The following is a 19941-nucleotide window of genomic DNA, read 5'->3' on the forward strand; positions in this document are numbered from 1 at the left end:
TCCTTTGTTAGGGAGAGCTACAGGGGTGGTGGCGTTCTCAGGACAGCCAAACCATGGTTAACTCAGGGGCCAAGCATAGCCAACTAATTTCTTAGGTTGGCAAGCTTCTCAACCAGAAGAGTACAGATTCAAATGAAACAGCAGCAGGAGCCCAAGTAGGAGGTTTGGGAAAGTAAAGAACAATGTGAAGAGACAGTATTTGACTTTAAGAACCAAATATGTGTGGGGGTGACCTAGGATGACTGTCCTGAGGTAGAGTAACTAATCCCAAACTTCAAGTGATGTTTCGCTCTGAAGTTACTTTGATATAACAAGTGCGAACATGAGGGAATCCCACCCGGTACAATGCGTGTGTTGCCTGGGGCTGAAGTTAGTGTGGAATTGGACTCTGAGTAAAGGGAAATGGGTTCTGTTGTCCTGAGACCAACTTAAGGACAGGTCTCAAGTCTTCAGAAGCCTGGTATTGAGACAAAAATGAATGTTGGTTACAAAAGTGTTCAGTTGAATAACTGCATAAATGAATGATTGACTGTATTTTTAACGTCTATAAAAGAATCCGGGAAAAGTCTAAGCAGAGAATGGATGTGGACTGGAGGCGAGTGAAGAGGAGAGACCGTATGGAGTAGAGCCAAATATGACATTTTCCAGGACCGGTCTTGGGGAGGCCAGCTTGTTGAAGGAATCCCACAGCACTGGTGCGGAGACAGAATCCTTGCTGTGCAGTAGAAGGAACCCAGACCTGTCCTGAGTCCAGAAAAACCAGTCTCAAAAGCTTCTGTCATGCTTCTTAGATTGCCTTCTCCTAAAATACCCTTCATGTTGTACCGTCAGATGATGTTCTTTTCCCTCTTGAAGCCTGTAGGGACCTCCTGGTCCCACTTGACAAGAAGAGCAGAACTCACAGGCTGTGCAGAGGCTGCATAGCCTTTCATTCGCCAAACACAGGGAAGCCTCCTTCATTCGAGAGAATCAGTGAAGGCCTATCATTATAAGGTATTTGAGCCCAACTTAACCTTGACCCTAAAATCAGGAGAGGACTCTTTAGTGTGAACAATGCAAATAGTGATCCATGGAACTATAGCACCAGTGTGTTCGTAAGTAGTAGGATCATGTTTCTGTTTTAAAATAACTTTTAAATTTTAAATTACAGTTGACATACAATATTACATTGTGTGACATACTGAACAGACATTTATGTAACTTAGTAAGTGACCACCCCAATGTGTCTAGTACCCGCCTGGCACCATACACAGTTATTACAATATTATTGACCCTACTCCCTATGCTGTGCTCTACATCCCTGTGACTGCTTTTTTTAACTGGTAGTTTGCACATCTTAATCTGTTCTCCTCCTTCATTCATCCCGCTAAACTACCTCCCATCTGATAACCATCACAATGTTCTCTGCATCAATGAGTTTGTTTCTGTTTTTCTTTGTTCATTTATTTTGTTTTTTAGATTCCACATATAAATGAAATCATACTGTGTCTTTCTCTGACTCATTTCACTTAGCATAATATGCTCTAGGTCCATCTATGTTGTTGCAGTTGGCAAGATTTCATTCTTTTTTATGACTAATATTCCATTGTATATATGTACTGCTGCTTCTTTATCCATTCATCTATCAGTGGGCACTTAGGTTGCTTCTGTATCTTGGCTATTGTAAATAATGCTGCAAAGACCATAGGGATGCATGTGTGTTTCCTAATTAGTGTTTTGGGTTTCTTTGGGTAAACACCCAAAAGTAGAATGGCTGGGTCCTTCTTTGTCTTTTGGTATAACCTTGTTTTAAAAGCTGTTTTGTCTGATATAAGTATTGCTACTGCAGCTACTTTTGTCCCTCCCATTTGCATAAAATATATTTTTCTGTCCCTGTATTTTCAGCCTGTACGTGTCTTTTGATCTGAAATGGTCATCATGAGGACAGTGTATATAAGGGTCTTATTTTCATATTCATTTGGCCACCCTGTGCCTTTTGATTGGAGCATTTAACTCATTTACATTTAAAGTAGTATTGATAGGTTTGTGTTATAGTTATTGCCATGTTATTTATATTTTTGAACGTTTTTAATTCTTAAAGAGATCCCTTTAACATTTCTTGTAATACTGGTTTGGTGGTGATGAACTCCTTTAGCTTTTTCTTTTCTTGGAAAAGACTCAAGTTTCTTGATAAGTAATAAATTAGTCTGAATTATTCAATATTTTTAAAAGATTTTATGTATTTATTTTTAGAGAGTGGGGAAGATAAGGAGAAATAGAAGGAGAGAAAAACATCAATGCATGAGAGAAACATCGATTGTTTGCCTCTCACACATTCCTAACCAGGGACCCAGCCCGCAACCAAGGCATGTGCCTCCAGCCTAGTGTCAAACCAGTCACCTTTTAGCCTGCAGGGTAACACCCAACCCACTGAGCTATACCAGTCAGGGCTCACTATTTAAATATAAGTAAAATTCTTATTTTTGTCAACTGAACATAGTCACTGACCTTCAGCCTCCTTGCAGTGCTACCCAGTGAAGGTTCTACCAGGCCTGCACCAAAGGCCCAATTTGGCTATACAAGGAAGATTTATATTTGTGTAAAGAATTGCTATTCTTTATTTTTTCCTGTTTGTTTTCTATTTTAAGATTCAATGAACTTCATGTTGGGAAATTTTAACTTCAGACAATTCTATTCAGCAGCCTTTAATATCATTACTGCAGGCTGGTTTACAAATTGCCGAATTAACAAGTTCTGAGAAACATTATTTTAATTTTCACTTTACGTGCAAAACTAAAGGACAGAATTGGGTTTGTTCATTGAAATTCATCTGCATCCTGGCATTGTTGAAATCCCAGAAGTTGGCAAATTTTTTCTCTAAAGGGTCAGAATATTTAGTTTTTGTAGGCCACATATAGTCTCCTATCTTTTTCTTTTTTGTTCCTTCCGACTCATCATAACCTTTAAAATGTAAAAACCATTCTTAGCCTCTGGACCGTGCAGAAAAAGGCATGGGCCAGGTTGGCCCCCGCTGGTCACACTGTTATATATATGTGAGCCCTTGAGAGCCGTGCCTATAGACTTGATGGCAGATGTGTTTTGTCTTTACTTAAAACATGCGCAGATCCACTGCCGACTTAGGGATGCTTCCATGCGTTGTGCTTAGCTTGCTGAGGGAACACCTATGTAGACATAGAATTTAATGTAAACTATGAACACTAGCCTTATACACACAGAATTTTGCATGAAATTCAGATAGTTCAAAGAACTTCTAGATCTTTTAATAAACCTTAGGCTAAGCAAGCATGCCTCAGATATGTGTTCTGTGGCATCCCCCACAACCCCCTGCTCTGGAATTTGGCAATCATTCCTACATATTGATACAAATATCTTCTAAGAGAACTTTGTGCAATGTGACCAACCTTCGTGGCATATGTCTGGCTAATATTTCTTTTGTGGTATGTTTGCCAGTTTATTCATTTTGTTGTATTTAGATAGTTAGCTAGTTGAGGTTTTCCTAATATAAATAACATTATGCACCTCTTTGTGCATAAAACTTTTTTTTTCTTTTGTGGGTGTATTTATCTCATAAATGTAACAACTAGATCAAAGGAAAAAAGGCTTTTTAAGGATTTCGTTGCTAATTAACAGCACTAAATCAGTACTGTACTTTTTAATTTTTGGTTCTCATAGGGTACTTTCAGAAGGTGCATAGTGTACAACACTATTTGTGCTGCTCATCCCAAACATCACTTCTTATTTAACTGCAAAACAAAGTATCTGAACGACATGAATCCTACTAATCATCTTGCATCTTCAGTACCAAGAATCTGAATTTACTGAATGCTTAGCTTTGCCTCAGTGAGCAGTCAATCCTGAAATCTTCGTGGCTTGATATTACATGGGTAGAAGTTAATTAAATTTCTGGTAGAAATTAGTTTGGTACAAATTACTTTGGTAGAACTTCCATTAATCCGTCCATTTACTCAACAAATATTTAGCATCTACTTTGTGCTGTAGTGTTCTGGGCATTGAGAATACGTCATCAGTATCAGCATCATTATCATCATAACATTGTTCATGGCAATAATAATAAAATGACACATATTATGTATGACAGGAACTGCTTTCAGAGCTTTTACATGTATTAATTTATTTAATTTTCCTCCATGAGGTAAATAGATTTAGCATCATCATTTTACTATGATGAGGAAACTGAGGACAAAAGAAGTTAATTAACAAGCCCTAGATCATCTAACTTGCAAGTATGAGAGCTGATTTTGAACTCAGGCAATCAAAACAGATAGCCCCTGGTCTCACGGATGTCCCATGCTGGCACAGTGCGAGTGAGTTACAGGGTGTGAAAAATTTTACATTTCCATGTTTCAGGTTGTTTACATAGATGAAATTTTGTTTGCAGGAGACATGAATGAGATGAGAGGGAAGTGGTCCTGGATCATGCGCTTAAATGTCTGTTGCCCTTTTCTTGGGTTTAAGTCCAAGTATTCCCCCTTCCCTGCACAGATGACTCAGACCGCATTAGAGCACCTTGTGGTCTAGACTCAAACATCATCTAACTTGTTAGGGAGCCAGTCTCCCCACATGCGAGTCCTCGAGGGTATTTTCTCTTTTGTTCTCAAGCCTCCCCTGCCTTTGGCTTCCTCTACTTGGCTTGTTATTCTCAAGGCTTTGCATTGATTTGTCCAGGTCTTGATGCATCCTCATGATAGGATTTGAAGGGCGTGAATCTTCATTGACAAACTGTTGAGCATTTCTGTTACCCTTTGGTAAAGAAACCTTTTCCGTATCAAGAGAATATCTGTTCTGCCATGTCCAGGTAGTTCTCGGCTTCCAGACACTGCTCAATACAGCTGTGTCTCTGCTGGTCTGTTCTAGAAACTCTGAGAGCACAGGTACATGGTTTAAAGTTACACAGACCCTCACTTTTATACCTTACTAACTGTGTGACTTGGACAACGTGTTTAATAGCTGGCTTATCTGAAAACCGCGGGTATAATTCTTGCTTCTAGGGTTGATAGGGTAAATGTCTGCTGGTATACAGACCAGGTTTAGGACTGGTAATCCAACAGGGACTTACCAGAATGGTTATTATAGCACTCAGCAGTATGGAAGTAATGTTGTGTGCAATGGTATGAACCAACAGGCATATACATATCCTGCTACTGCAGCTGTGCCTACGATTGGTTTTCCAGTGCCAACAGGATATTCTCATTAAGACTTTAGAAGTATATGTAAATGTCTGCTTTTCATAATTGCTCTTTACATTGCGTGTTATCAGACAAGATCATTAAGAAACATGAGAAATGCAGAAAAGACTGCAGTGCAGCAATAATTGTGGTGTACCTTTTTTCCTGTTTAAGTTGGATGTTTCTCTACATTCCTGAAACAATTTTTAGGTTTCTTTCGTGTGTGTGTGTGTGTGTGTGTGTGTGTGTGTGTGTGTGTGTTGGACTAGAAAATGCAGGCAGTGTTTTCACAAAAGCAAAGGTACAGAGATTTGAAATACAGTAAATGAAGGCAATGCATGTCCTTCCCCCCAAATATTTGAAGACTGAAAAAAAGTAACATTTATTAGGTAGTCAATGCTCAAAAAATAGTGACATCATTCTCTTCTCCAGGCTATTTTTTTTTTTAAAGCACAGTTAGTAGTCAGTTGGTGGAGAGAACAAGAAATATGGACCACTGAAAATTGAACTTATTAGACTGCATGCTTTAAAACAGACAATGGAGTCATCGAAATTATTTTTAGGTTGTTAAATGCAGGTTTTGCTCCAAATTAGCATCAGAACAGCCCTCCTGGAACACAGCTCCAAATATTTCCCTCAAGCCCCCATTGGCTCTGGATGGCTCTTCACCGCAAGTGGGATCCAGCCACACGTTCAAGACCCTTCATAACATTGAACAAAATTAAAATTGAATTCTTATTTTTTTACACTTCCACTGAACTTGAAATGTTCATTATTCCTAGAAGATGCTTTCCTGACTCGACGCCTTCGTGCGTACTTTATCTTACTCTTGGCATGTTCTCCCTGTGTTTCCGCCTGCTAGTCCCTCTATTCTTTCAAGGTTCTCTTGAAAGCGATTGCTCTTGGCCTCCATGCTGTCCCACTCCAGCATAACACAAATTGCTCCCCTTTTTATTTCTCTGTGATAGTTTGTGTTCCCTCCATTGGAATTTCCCTGGATTCTATCTTGAACTTATTCAAGGGCGTTGTCCATGGCCTCTCTTAGTTTATCTGCTCAAGAGCAGGGCTAAGACTTTATCACCTTTAATTCTTGCCAAATGTGGCACAGGGCCTGGCACAGGGCTCTGTCCTCAGTAAGGATTTACTGAATGGATGAAATAGAGAAGCTGGGTATAAAGCTTGTGCCCTGAATTGCACACCTAGATTCTAATCCTAGCTAGTGTCTATTGATCTTGGCAAAGTCTTTTTTTGTCTTCTCTGGTTTAAATTACCTCATCTATATGGTAGAAAACATGGTTACTAGCCTTCAGACTAGGCTTCATGGAGTTAGAGGTTCAGTGAAGTCCTGGTTCAGTTCTAGGGGAAATGCAACTAGAGGCTTTGTTTCCTGTTTGGACCAGCAAAGCTCATTTTTCATTTATTCACATTAGAATATCAAAGGAGCTGTCAGTTAAAGAAAACATCCTCTACATTAATCAAATTAAACCATGAGATTAGCTAATCTGTGAGGCTCCTTTTACTTCTCACTGTCTGAGTTTTTGACATAAATATATGCACATTAAATTTAAATACTAATCTATTGTAAATGGGACAGACTTGAAGCTTATTCAAATTCAGAAATGAAGGGGCAGGAAACTACCATTTACTGAACAAGTAATATGCGTTAGGAGCACCTACTTAAGTGCCAATTAAGTGACAGAAATTTTATTTAGTTGATCTCTAATTTCAAAATCTACAGTATGGCTATGCATTTCCCCACTTTACATATGACAAAGCAGAGAGAGTAAGGATGTCTCATATCAGATAGACAAGAGGAGGTAGAACCTTGATAGAAAGCAGATATTACCAGTCTCAAAGACTGTGTTGTGAGGATGATGCTTAAGTCAATGAAAAATGGATTCTGGGAATTGAAATGTACATACATATATGCAAAATAATGGATTAATTTTAGAAAAACCTCTCTCCTCCCCATCCTTGAGATGTCTGGGTGACATGGGGGAGTGGCAGTGACTCAGCCTCATTACTGTTTCCCATCAGAAGTTCAGCTCGGACCGATGAATAGAATGATTGCAAAGCCCATTCCTCTATTGTGCAACCCATATTTGCTGAACCATGAGGAAGTTTCTACCAAGCTGACTCCCCCATACTGGAATTGTATTCACTGCCCAGGGAACATGCAGTGAGGTTTTAGCTAAAGTGCCCAGCAGGAAACAAAAGCCCAGATTGGCTTCGGAGAGAGGGAAGTGGCACAGGTTTGAAGTGGAGCCTGAGCAGCCCAGCTGCTGACGTAGGGCTGTGGATGGCCATGCTCAGTTCAGTTTTTTAAGGGAATTTGGGTCCATGTTAGTAGATTTAGGCAGGTAACAAGCAGAATTCTGTGGTTTTAGCTTGTCTGTTTGAAGAAAGCTGTTCTAGTATCTTGTCCAAAAGAGATCCCAGAGTGGCATCCCTAAAGAAAAGAACCATAGGAACTTTGACATCATTTAGCATTGAATTGTAAACCTGGTTTGACTGTATTTCAATTTGATGAGAAGAATTCCATGGACATCACCTATACCATCACTTTTTCCAGTTGAGAATGAACTGAGTTATCAAAATGACAGCAAAGTAAAAGCAAACGTTAGCAGAGGTCATTATACATTTGCTTTAACTATAGGGTATGGATGACTCACATTAGCCACACAAGGGCAGTGACTTTGGCCTGCTTTGCCCAACGCTGCATCCCCATACTTAGAGCAGGGTCTGGCCCAAAACAAGTGCTTGGGGAACTATTTGGTGATCATACGAATCACAGTGCAAACAGTGCTGCACATTGTGCCATTAGACAAATTGAAGTTCAAATTAGTGTTGATTTAAATGAGTAGCACCATATCTTATAGAGTTAATTCAACAGCCCACAATAAACATTGACAATTGCAGAGGACAATTAGCAGCACTTTTTAATTAAAAAGCAAGTAATTGAAAAACTACCACTAACAACAATCTTGATGCTTTATAGCTGACCAAGTGTCCTTCCACACAACATGGAGGAACTTCAATTATCCGAAAGAATTCTGTACTACAGGAACTGTCCCGCCTTGCCAGGCACACGGGGCCACATTTCCTGGTAGAATACTAAATTGAGAGTCCTCATGAAATGCTAACAGACATTATGTTTGATAGGAAATATCATGTGTTGACTCATTTAATAAGTTCTTTGCAATTAACTTATTTTTAAGTAAAATGAATGGCCATCGGTGTGCGCCCTTAACCCCCCTAACAGGGCTATGTGTCTGGCTTGTGTCACAGGGCAGGGGGGCATGGGCAGGATCCTCTTGGTGACGGGTGGGCCCAGAGACCCGGCATGAGGCCGGCCACCCTGGTGTAGCTGTTTCAGCAGACATAGGGGAGCAGAGAGCAAGAAGGCGGCCACAGGGGATGGTCTGGGCCTCAGCCAAATGGCTCTGATTTTAAAAATCTATTCAGTTGAGATTTTTTTTAATATGGTGCAAATTTTTTGTTAGGAGCCTATTTATAAAAGAGTGAACCAGTGTTTGTGGCTATGATTTCTGGAAAACGGCGTTTGCTTATAAGCATTTATTCTCTCCCTCTTTTTAAAAGTTTTTTTTTTATTACATTTATTTGGCTGAATTGATTCTCTCAGGGAAGAAGTGGGAAGGAACATCAGAGGGTGCTGTGGGGAAGGTGGTGATAGGATCTTGCCCTCCTGTCAATCAATGCATTTTTTTTTTCAGTTGCGCAGTCAAATTCAGGGTAGCCAAGAGGGCAGAGCACACAGAGCAGGCTGCAGAGGTGTGAGAGGTCCCTCTGTGTCCTGGAGGGGCACTGAATAACTCTGCACTCAAGGACCTGGTTGAACGTGGATGGATGCAGTGCCCAACAGCTTTCCCAGGGAGAAGCATCAGAAGACCAGAAGGGATGTGGGATTTTCACTTCATCTGGATCGTATCCGTAGCCCCAGAGCAAGCCAGGTGCTGTGCTGCCTGGGAAGAACTCACAGTGCGGGCCCCTCGCCACTCCGATGGCCACGAGGAGAGGAGGATGCAAGCCAGAGGGCTCCCCACACGCTGCGAACGTCCCTTCCTTATTCTGCACTGTGAGCGTCCTGAAGGACGAGTCTTATCCTTGTACATGGCTCATAATTGGTACCCAGCGAGGAAATAAAAAGAATAAAGATTAGAAATTAAAAAGAATTTTCATATTTATAGACTGTCCTAAAATAGGATATTTACTATTCTTTAATTACTTTTTTCCATAATCTGATTAACAGTGATTTCGAGGAGATAAGCTTATGCTGGTGGACTGAAATTGATTATTCTCAAATATGTTGAGTCTAGGCCATGTGAAAAGAAATGTCCTCTAATTAAGAGACCTCAGGTATATTTCTCTCATTGGGACCATGAGGAAATGGAGCCTTAGGAAATGTAGGTTAGTTTCATAAATCAGACAAGGAGAGACTTGTTGTCAGGGCCCGAAACGGCTCTACTGCCAAGCCACTGCCTATGTGACAATGTGACTCATACCCCTGGACCATGGTTCGGTTTTAAGGTGAGGCACTCAATTCCAGATTCAGTTTCCCAGACGGTGATCCACTAAGGTGTTCACTGGGATTTGGGAAAATCAATTCCAGATTCAGTTTCCCAGACGGTGATCCACTAAGGTGTTCACTGGGATTTGGGAAATAAGACTTGGTTTTGTTTACACACACCCTCAGCATGATTTCTCGACGTGATTCTCCAATGATGTAGAAAGGACATGTTAATGATTTCCAGGACAATACCAACAGAGGCCAGTAGAATTCCTAGCATGCTAATACCTGGATTATGTCCCCTCCATAAATGGAGCTGTTCAGTGTGTGAGACAGTGTATTCTAACTTAAGAAGCACAGATGTAAACTTTACAAAGAAGATGCAAACTTATATCAACTCTAAATTCGGAAAGATCAGAAACCCTGACAATTTTTTTTTTTACCTTGTATCTAGAGATTTTGTTAAATTCAATGATTACTTCTCTTGGTTTTACTTAAATTATTTTGAGCTTTCTAAAAACACAATAATGTAAAATGCTACATATCTAGATCTCTCTCTCTCTCTCTCTCTCTCTCTCTCGGATTATATGACTAGGACTTTTTAGAGGTAACTTCGTTTACTTCTAAGCCCTACCCCAAAAGCTTCATCTTTCTAATTCTCTTCGAGGATTTAAAAAATAACACCCATTAAACAGTGCTAGTTCTAGTGTTATTTGGTTTCTGATGAATAAAACCTTCTAAGGTCCTGCTAAAATAAAAGAACACTGAATTCTATTATCCTTACAGATTAAGCTAAATACTAATATACAAATAATAAGTTTAACCATCACAAATGTCCCTTGATTATGGCCTAAGACCTTACAAAAATGGAAAACTCTTAGTAAACTAGGAACATAAGGGAAAATAGAAAATTATAGTCCAAGCTCTTCTATAACTAGATTCAAAAATCCTACATTATATAATAGCAAACAAAATTCAGTAACATACAATAACAATATACCAGAGCCAATATTATAAGCTTCAGAATTAGCTTTAAACTAGAAATTCAGTCACTATAATACACTATCCAAATCTATATCTGTGTCTACACCTACATTTGTATCTATCTATAAAATTATATGACTAGGTCCTTTTAGAGGTAACTTCATGTACTTCTAAACCCTATCCATGAGGGCCCCATAAGCTTCATCTTTTTATTTCTCATTGAAGACTTTAAAAAGTATACCTAGATCTATTCTTTTAATAAAAGAGCCTAGAAAGATAATAAAAGGTTTATTTTGAAAATCAGGACTCTTGCCAGATTGGTGTTTTATAATCTGATCTTCTGCAAATATAAAATACATTGTCAGAAGACCCTTTGGACACCAATTTTGGGTTATTTTTAACCATCATCATCATCACCACCAACAAAAACAATTTACTACCTCTTAATGAGCACCTATCATGAGACAGACATTGTTCTTATTGTCTAAAGAATATGGTGACACATTTTTTTACCACTGAATATTTTACTGATCAAGGAACTAATGAATTTCTGAAATTCATATAGCCTCAGGTTCAGGACCCTGAAATTTGAATTCAGGTCTCGCTAATTCTCAAGGGTTCAGTTCTTGAAGCTTCTCACTCTCATTTTCTTTTTTATCTACTCATTTCCCAGGTGATCTTAACCGTTTTCTCGAATTTTAATACCAGCTATACGCCAACAACTTCCAAATTCCTGTGTGTAGCACAGACATCTCTCCTAAACTACCTCCTCATTTATTCAATAGCTCCGTGGGCATCTCCAGCTGGATGCCTTAAAGACATAACAGACTCAACACACCTAAAGCTGAACTTCCCTTGCTCAGTTTAACTCTACTCACACTCTTCCCCACTTAGATTGGTGGTAACGGCATCCCTCGATTGTCTCAGGATAAAACGCTGAGTCAGGTTTTACTCTACTTTCTTTCCTACGCAGAGTAAAATCCACCGGTCAGTTCCGCCCTGAAAATCTCTCACCACTGTTCTCAGCCAAACCACCGCCACCGTTTCTTACCTGGAAACATAGGGAAACAGCAAGAGTCTCCTTTAGTCATCCTTTTGTGTCTCTACCGTGTTCTCACCTCAGCCTCCATAGAATCTGTAAAAGTGGTATGTTTAAACATGCCATTCCTCTATCCAAAGCCCTCCAGGAGCTTTCCATGGCTCTGGGAATAAAAGCGAGTCCTTGCAACCGCCCACAGGGCCTCCTGGGATTTGAGTCCGCCCGACCCCGTTCTCACCTCGCCTCCCGTTAGTCTCACCTTTCCCGCTCCACTCTCTGCAGCGTGGCAGGTCTCCTGGCTGTTCCGTGGGCACACTACGTGTGCTTCTCCAGCAAGGTCCTCCGCCTGGAGAGCGCATCTCTGATATCCACCACCAGCTTCCTCGCTGTCTTTCAGGATTTGCTCAAGATTCTCCTTTTAAAGGTCCTGGTTGAGCAAGAGGGTGAATCAACTAAGGAAAACGTCACCTTTATCTTCGCTTGGATTTTCATTGCATTGTGGACTCAACTTGAAGTTCAAAGCAGTCCGTAAATAAATGAGTCTGATAGAGACCGCCATGCCTTTTACTTGTGTTCATTTAACCTGTGTGACAAGGAAAAAAAAGTATTAAAGTTCTCAGTGGTGTGCGCGAGAGTGGGCGTGATGGGAGAGGGGATGGAAGTAGAGCTAAATTCTTTTGTTGTTGCAACTGAATGGATTATATTGAGTCAGTTCAGAATTGAACACATTGCAGGACCCAAGCAAAATCAGGCAGTAGGCTCCGTGGGGGCTGGAACATTGTTAGCCTCTTTTTTATTTGGCGAATATTGATTGGGCCAACACTTTGTGCTAGACACTGAGGTTGATTACAGATAACTAATGTAATCTATATGTATGTAAGTTGCTTGGACTTCAGAGAGAGATTCAGACATGAGAATGAGGAAGCACAAAGACACGATCAATTTTATGTGGAAGAGATTTAGGGGGCAGGGAAACTAAATGAAATAGAAAAGACTTTGCAAAGGAAGTGCCATAATTTGACTCTTGAAAGATATATAAGAATATTCTAAGCAGCGCTGCTTGGTGTGGCTCAGTGGATTGAGCACGGGCCTGTGAACTGAAAGGTCACCAGTCTGGTTCCCAGTCAGGCCACATGCCCGAGTTGTGGGCCAGGTCCCCAGTGGGGAATGCACAAGAGATAACCACACATTGATGTTTCTCTCTCTCTCCCTCCCTCCCTCCCTTCCCCTCTCTCAAAAAATAAATAAAATCTTTTTAAAAAAGGATTTGCTAAGCAGATGAGAAGGGAGAGCTATCCAGAGACAGGAGAACCATAAACAAAAATATGAAGACCTAAAAATGTCTGTCATAGGCTCAGATAATGTAAGTAAATCTCCAAATTATCCCTACCCCTGCCCCATAATAGAGTGTAACTGAAAATTTAAGTGACCTTCCCATCTGGGAGCTTAGTAATTTTATAAATTCGCAATAATTAAAGGCTAATGGTTTCAAGTCATTTATAAGACTCTCAAAAGGAATTCAGGCACAGACACATTCTTTGCTACTTTATCTTGTGTCCTTATGGCGCATTCCATCTTTATGGTGGTTCCTCTCATCATGAAGATTTTTGGAGTCTCAATGAAACCAAGATGGGAAACTTCCTTTGGATTGCTGCTCACAGGAAGCAAGGAAGGGCTAATTAACACAGTCGCTCAAATAGTGGGGAACCTGCTGTGATGTGAAAACTGGTGAGCTTCCTGGTCCACTTCCCAGTGGCCTTTCCACGGGACTTGGGAAGTAAAGTGGTTGGTGATTCATAGTGCTCTTTCTCTATTTATCTGGATGAATTCTATTTTATATATTTTAAATGCTATGCTCTCCCATTTGGACAGAAGAATACTGAAGCTATTACATACATGAAAAAAAATGAGCTGTGTGTTTTCTTTGCTTTCATCATTCAAGTAGTGATGCAGAGCAAGCCCATATGATAGGGGATTTGTACGTACCACCTAAATCTGCCTGGTGGTGTGTGGTCTATGCATCCAAATCCGTAGGCCTTCGTGGAAAGTTCATGTTGCCTTTTTTCCCTTCCTTTGCTTTTCTAAATGAAACTTAAGTTGTTTTTTATTTCCTGAATTATTTGTACTTAGAATGCTCAGTACTTGAAATACTATTTAAGGTTGAGCAGGTGAAAAGTACCCCCTCCCTACTCCCAAAGAACATGCTGCAATTCAGGATTGATAAGGACCAACAGGAGTCAGGTGACCATGGAGAGCTAGACACAGGGAGAGTGCTAAGCAGAGATGTAGTTGGCCTCCTAGGATTCGTGCATTGCTTTTTGAACACATCCTATGCATATTCAAACCTCCATTTTTTAAAAGTAAAAATATGTACAATTGTAGCCATGAAATACACTGAAAAAAAAAAAAAAGAATTTTGATGCCACAGTGGGGACTAAATATATTTTGGTTTTTCTTTTTCAGTAATCTCATTTTCAAGATCTCTAGATAGGAAAAGGCAAACTTTCATTTACATTCTCATCTCTCTCTCTCTTAGGAATTTTATCCAGTATGTTCTTACAGTAGTTAAATCTCCTTCTCATGTATATTTGCCCTTTATAGTGTCCATTGATCCTACTTGGGGCTACTCTTCTAAGAAATTGTTTTTATTCCCAATTTGCTCTGTGCTTTAGGCTTAGTAAAAAGCAGGAGAATTATTTTAATACCAAAAGACCAGTCAGATGGGAGAAAAATCAGAGAAAAAGCTAAGAGAATCATGTTTATGAAAAGCAGCATCCAAAGTTAGTGAAAGTGGGTAGTAAAAAGAAAAAAGTAAGCTTAGTACTAGTGCAGTTTATTTTCATTCAAATGTGAGAAAAAATGAAGAGTAAGTAGAGTATGAAATATTAGTCTGTGTAGTATTTTCTTTGATCTGCTTGGGTATGTCCACTCTTAGGACAATGCCTATGATAAAGAAATAAATAGTTGTTGGTTAGCTTGAAGAATAAAAGGCATTTGAAAAGCAAAATTATAAATGCAAAAATATTTTTTTATAGTTACAAAAGCAGCATTTTCATTATAAAATGTTTGCAGGTCCAGCAAATGTAAGTAAATAAATAAAATCACTATTGGCCTTACATACATTTCAGTAGATTACAGGCTATATCCATATTATCAGTGGGTCATAAACAAAGGATTATAAATAAAGTCATTATAATATAAGACCGTAAAATTTTTATGACTATTTTAATTATAGTGATTATTGCTAACTGCATTTTCTTAGAAGTTAAAAATTTGTGTTAAACAAAAATTGTCACAATGCATGTACTATATGAATCCATTTAAATTTTTAAGTGCAATTAAATATTTAGAAAATTTGGAAGAACACAATCCGAAGAATTAATCACAGTTTTCACTAGGGAGAAGGAGGTTGGGAAGCCCAAAGAATGAAATGATTGTTCACTTCGTATTCTCCAGCATAGGATTAACTTTTACACTTTTGTAAATATAAAAGTTCCATATAAAAGATAGGCTTATAAATAAAAAGCAAAGGCTGAGTACTTGCAAGAGAGTCATTAAGTAGACGATTCTTTTGTAAGTCTAATGAAAGGAGAAACAAAGAAGAAAACACAATGAAAATTGTTAGTAAGAAATAATGAATGTAATCGCAGGAACATAATGTATTTTAAAATTTTGTGACAGAACGCTTTGTGCCATGCGTGTAAATAATTTTTAAAATCATACAATGTAAGACTGCATGAAAAAGATACATTATAAAACTTGATTCGAGAAAACGTAGAAAAATTAAATAGGCCAATAACCACTTAGAAAATGAAAAAGTAAAGCTAGTCAGAGACTTGACAGTCAAAGTAAAAGCAGCTCAAACCACTTCGCCAGCTTTAGCAGCCTGTTTATCAGAGGTTAACTTCTAAGTTACTTGAGTCATTCATTAGCATAGGGACACAAAGCTATTTTCCACTGGAATTTTATCATTCATTCTATCACTGTGGCTAGATCCTTATCCTAAAAAAATCAAATCAACTACATATAGAAAAGTGAAAATTGCAGATATATCTTACTCAACAGTACAGATGTATAGAGGCAAAATATCAGGAATTACATATTTAAAGTGTGCCATGATTAAGTAGATTTGTTCAAGATGATATAAAATTAGTGAAACAATGGATGTACTTCTGTACTTCCAATGGAAAAAGGAGAAAATTTATGATAATTTAAAATATGTGTCATTTGTAAAAGTTTACACTGCTTTCTAATAAAAAAAAAAAATCCTTGACAAACTAAGACCATGAAGACCTGCTTTACCTAATAGAGCATATATGTAAGCTATTACAGACATTCCTAGTGAACAGTAAAACGTGGCTGTGTTAACTGTGCCTTCATATTCATTGTGGCCGGAGAACTTGATTAACGCGCAGGCCAGAGAAATAAGTATAAATTATGGAAAGGCTTTGTGAACTTGCTAGGGAGCCCAGGAAACGTGACTCGCTACAACTGAAATTCAAAAGAAGCAGTAAAACTATTACAACTGGTAATCTTGTTTAGGCTGGACACAAATTAGTATAGGCAAATCAATGTTACTTTAAAACAGTAACCTCAAATTCAAAAATGTAAGTGAAAGACGGTTAAAGTATAGTTAACAGTAAAAGCTGTAAGATTCCAAAGAAGAAGTAAAGAAAGGGTTTAACTTACTCATAAGTCTTTAGGAGATCAAAGAGCAATAAATAAAGCATACTATGTTCCTGGATGAGAATGCTCAATATAGTAAATGAATCTTCTTGAAATTATCCTACAAATCATAATAAAATCCCAATGAAAATAAAATAAATTGCTAATGAACTTTGATAAGCTGATTTTAATGATTATCTGGAAAATTTATATATATATGAAATTTTGAAAGAAAAAGAAACTTACCATTATTTTTAAATGTAGCAAAAAATTAGGTTCATTTAAAACAACACATGTATGTGTGTATATTTTATCCTTCATATACATATATAAACATGTATGTAAGAATAGAGAAATAATAGATAATTATATATGTAAGGTAATATTGGCATTTCAAATTTGTGGAGAAAGGATTAACTATTTCCTAAATTACTTCTACCTTTTTTTTTATCATTTGGAAAACCATAAAGATATATCTTTATCTGTTATTATTTAGTTTATGGTATGAGGTAAATTAATAAATTGAAGAACAATATGTGAAAATAAACAACCAAACAAACCCCTTGGAATTATAAAAAGAAAATATACAACATTATTTTTATAATTTTGTAATGAAAAAGGTCTTTCTAATGCAGGACATATATCCAGAATCTCTAAAGGAAAATACCAATATGATAATACATTTTAAAAAAAGCTTTTATACAACAAACAACATGACAGTTTGCAATATTATGTATCCACCAGTCCTCTCTGTGTTTTGTCTTTCAACCACAGTTTTTTCATTCTTTACTTTTTTAAATTTGACATCCACTTAGCCCATTTGGTTTTCATTTACTACTGTGAGGACTGATTCCTGGAGACATAATGACCGAGCGTGTGGCATTTTTGTTTGATTTCTTTTTCACAGTATGAATTTTCAGTGTACACCTTTTTATTTCTTAAAATGGCCAGTAGGTATTCTTTTATTGTCTTGGGTTTAGGAAGGAAAGTCTGGAACTAGTTATTTATTGTTATTTTTTTCTGTCTCTTGGTTTTTGTCTTCACTTGACTTTTAAGTCATTAGAATATTTCTATCTTGATCACATCTCACTAACTTATTGAACATTTTATACTCCCATAATGAAAAATTATTCAGCAACAACAACAAAAATTGAACTATTTCTACACTTAGCAACGTAGCTGGATCTCATAGGTGTAATGCCAAGTGAAAGAAGCTAACTAGCATTCCCTTTAAATGAAACATAAGAACAGGCAAAACTAATCTATGTTGATGTTGAATTGAAGACACCTTCTAGAGAGAGGCTACTTGTATAAATATTGATCTGACTGGTATTTACATAGATGTACATATATGTTAAAAACTACTGATCTGTACAAGTAATATTTGGAAAATACTGTATAAATTACATCTACTTTTCCAAAATATATTTTTACTAGGTGAATTAATAAGAGTTAATAGAATCTGAGTCATGACAACAATACTAAACAGGTCTTCATCTATTTTTTGGGGGGGGAGGGCATACTTTTATTTTGTTTCCTTACCATTCATTATTAAAGAGGCACAGCAGTGGGTAGGCCTCTTGGATTTTGGAAACAATGCATAACAAAGTTAGGTGTGATTTGTCTGCTGATTTATGGGGAGACGTAAGAGACTTCCAGGGATGATACTCCAGCTGATTCCAGCTGTGCCCAGGCTACTCATCCACCTTTGCGTCCATGAACCTGCGTGTCCAGTACAGCCCAGAGTGTTGCTGGCAGATGAGGGAGCCATTGGTACCTTGTGGCAAACCTTTGAAGCTCAAATCGCTGCAGTATTTCCCAGGGTCCTGAAGCAACCATCTCCTTTTCAAAGTAGTTTTGGATTTTTAACAGGGTGTTTATAGGGCCTCGAAAAGGTTCAGATGAACTACAGTCCCCAAGCCAATCTGGCCTCTTTTCGTATAGTGCATGAGCTAAGAATGGTTTTTATATTTTTAAAGGATTGAAAAAATAAAAAACCAGAATATTCCATGACATGTTGAGAGTACGTGAAATTCAAATCCATGTCTGTCAATAAACTTTCATTAGAGCCTATCACCCACTGGTTTGCCTGTTGTGTCTGGCTGCTTTCACGCTACCACAGCAGAGCTGAGTCGAGGCGGTGGACGGTGTGGCCCCCCAAACCTGAAACATGCGACCCCTACAGAGGAAGCCCTCCAGCCCCTTGTCTAGCTGCTTGGTTATGCATCACCAGGCAACTCGGCTGACTCGGCTTCCTATCCTGTGATGTCATAGGCGTGGTCTGAGTCACCCTGGCAGGAAGCGGAGAGCTGCCAGCCGCACTCCATTGTCAGCTGGAAGTGTGTTTGCAGAACGGGGGTCGTGCAGATTCTGACTTTGTGAGTGAACTGCATGATATGTTTCACATTTCCAGTGTCCTACTTACCTGCAATGTGTGTCCCTGGGACTCACACCTGTGGCTACCTGGAAAGTTACCCATCAATCACTATCTGAGGAGGAAAATAAATCAAGTCTGGTTTACCCGCATCTCTGCCTCCGAGACCCGTATTACTAGAAGTAGACTGAGCATTACAGTCTCGCTCAGGGAAGACCTTAGAGGAGAGTAGGGAGGGAAATTCTCCCCACTGAGTGGAACATAAGAAATACCTTTCAACATTCACTCTTCTTAAGGAAGAAATGACTTAAAATAATAACAACCATTCACTGGCTGTGGCTAATCATCCGACCGGAAGATACGTGGATAAATTCCTCAGCACAGGCTTAAAATGAAATAATACTAATGTCCCATATGAATGACCCAAAATGAGATAAAACAACAGAGGCAACAAACAGGAAGAAACCTTCTGGAAGAAGGATTCACTGTCCAAACAGATTGGATGTGGCTCAGCCCCACTTTCCCACCTCCCAAGTGGTTTCCCGGAGGGTTCAGCCAAGTGGCTGTAGGGGCAGCGACAGGGGCTGTGTGTGTCCACCCCTTCACCTCCTAGAAACTGATCTCTCTCCTTCCAGCGCCCAGGGCCCCATCTTTCATTAGCAGCAACCTCTTCTAAGCTCCGGGTAGACTGCTGTGCTCTGTCGGAACCCGTCAGCCACCTGGGATTAGGTGGATTCTATTTGACCCCAGTCATAGAAAAGGTAATTCTGCCTGGAATAAATATTCAACTGACTCTTGATTTGCACTCCCTCTATCTCATGTTTTTAGGAATACTCTAATTCAGAAACCTACTGGATACCTTTTATATCACCATGATCTTCCATACATGGTAAATTATGCCCTGCTTACCTTTTAACAAATACACTTTATAGTAAAAAAAGAAAAAAAAAGAAAGTTGTTGAGTGAATGCATTGCATAACCCATCTCCCTAAGAGAGGTGGCCTTGTATGATAGATGAATAGGGCATTAAAGATCACTTGTGGTGCTAGCAGGAAAAACACCTTATTTTTTTCTTCACAGAATAGATCCTGAACAAGTCATCCATATGTGGTGCTGATTTTCCCATGCCTCTAGGTGATGGGACAGGATCATAAGACACAGACTC

Source organism: Pteronotus mesoamericanus, unplaced genomic scaffold (genome assembly GCF_021234165.1).
Source record: "Pteronotus mesoamericanus isolate MK-2021 breed Mesoamerican mustached bat unplaced genomic scaffold, CSHL_Meso_final contig_101, whole genome shotgun sequence".
Taxonomy (NCBI): domain Eukaryota; kingdom Metazoa; phylum Chordata; class Mammalia; order Chiroptera; family Mormoopidae; genus Pteronotus; species Pteronotus mesoamericanus.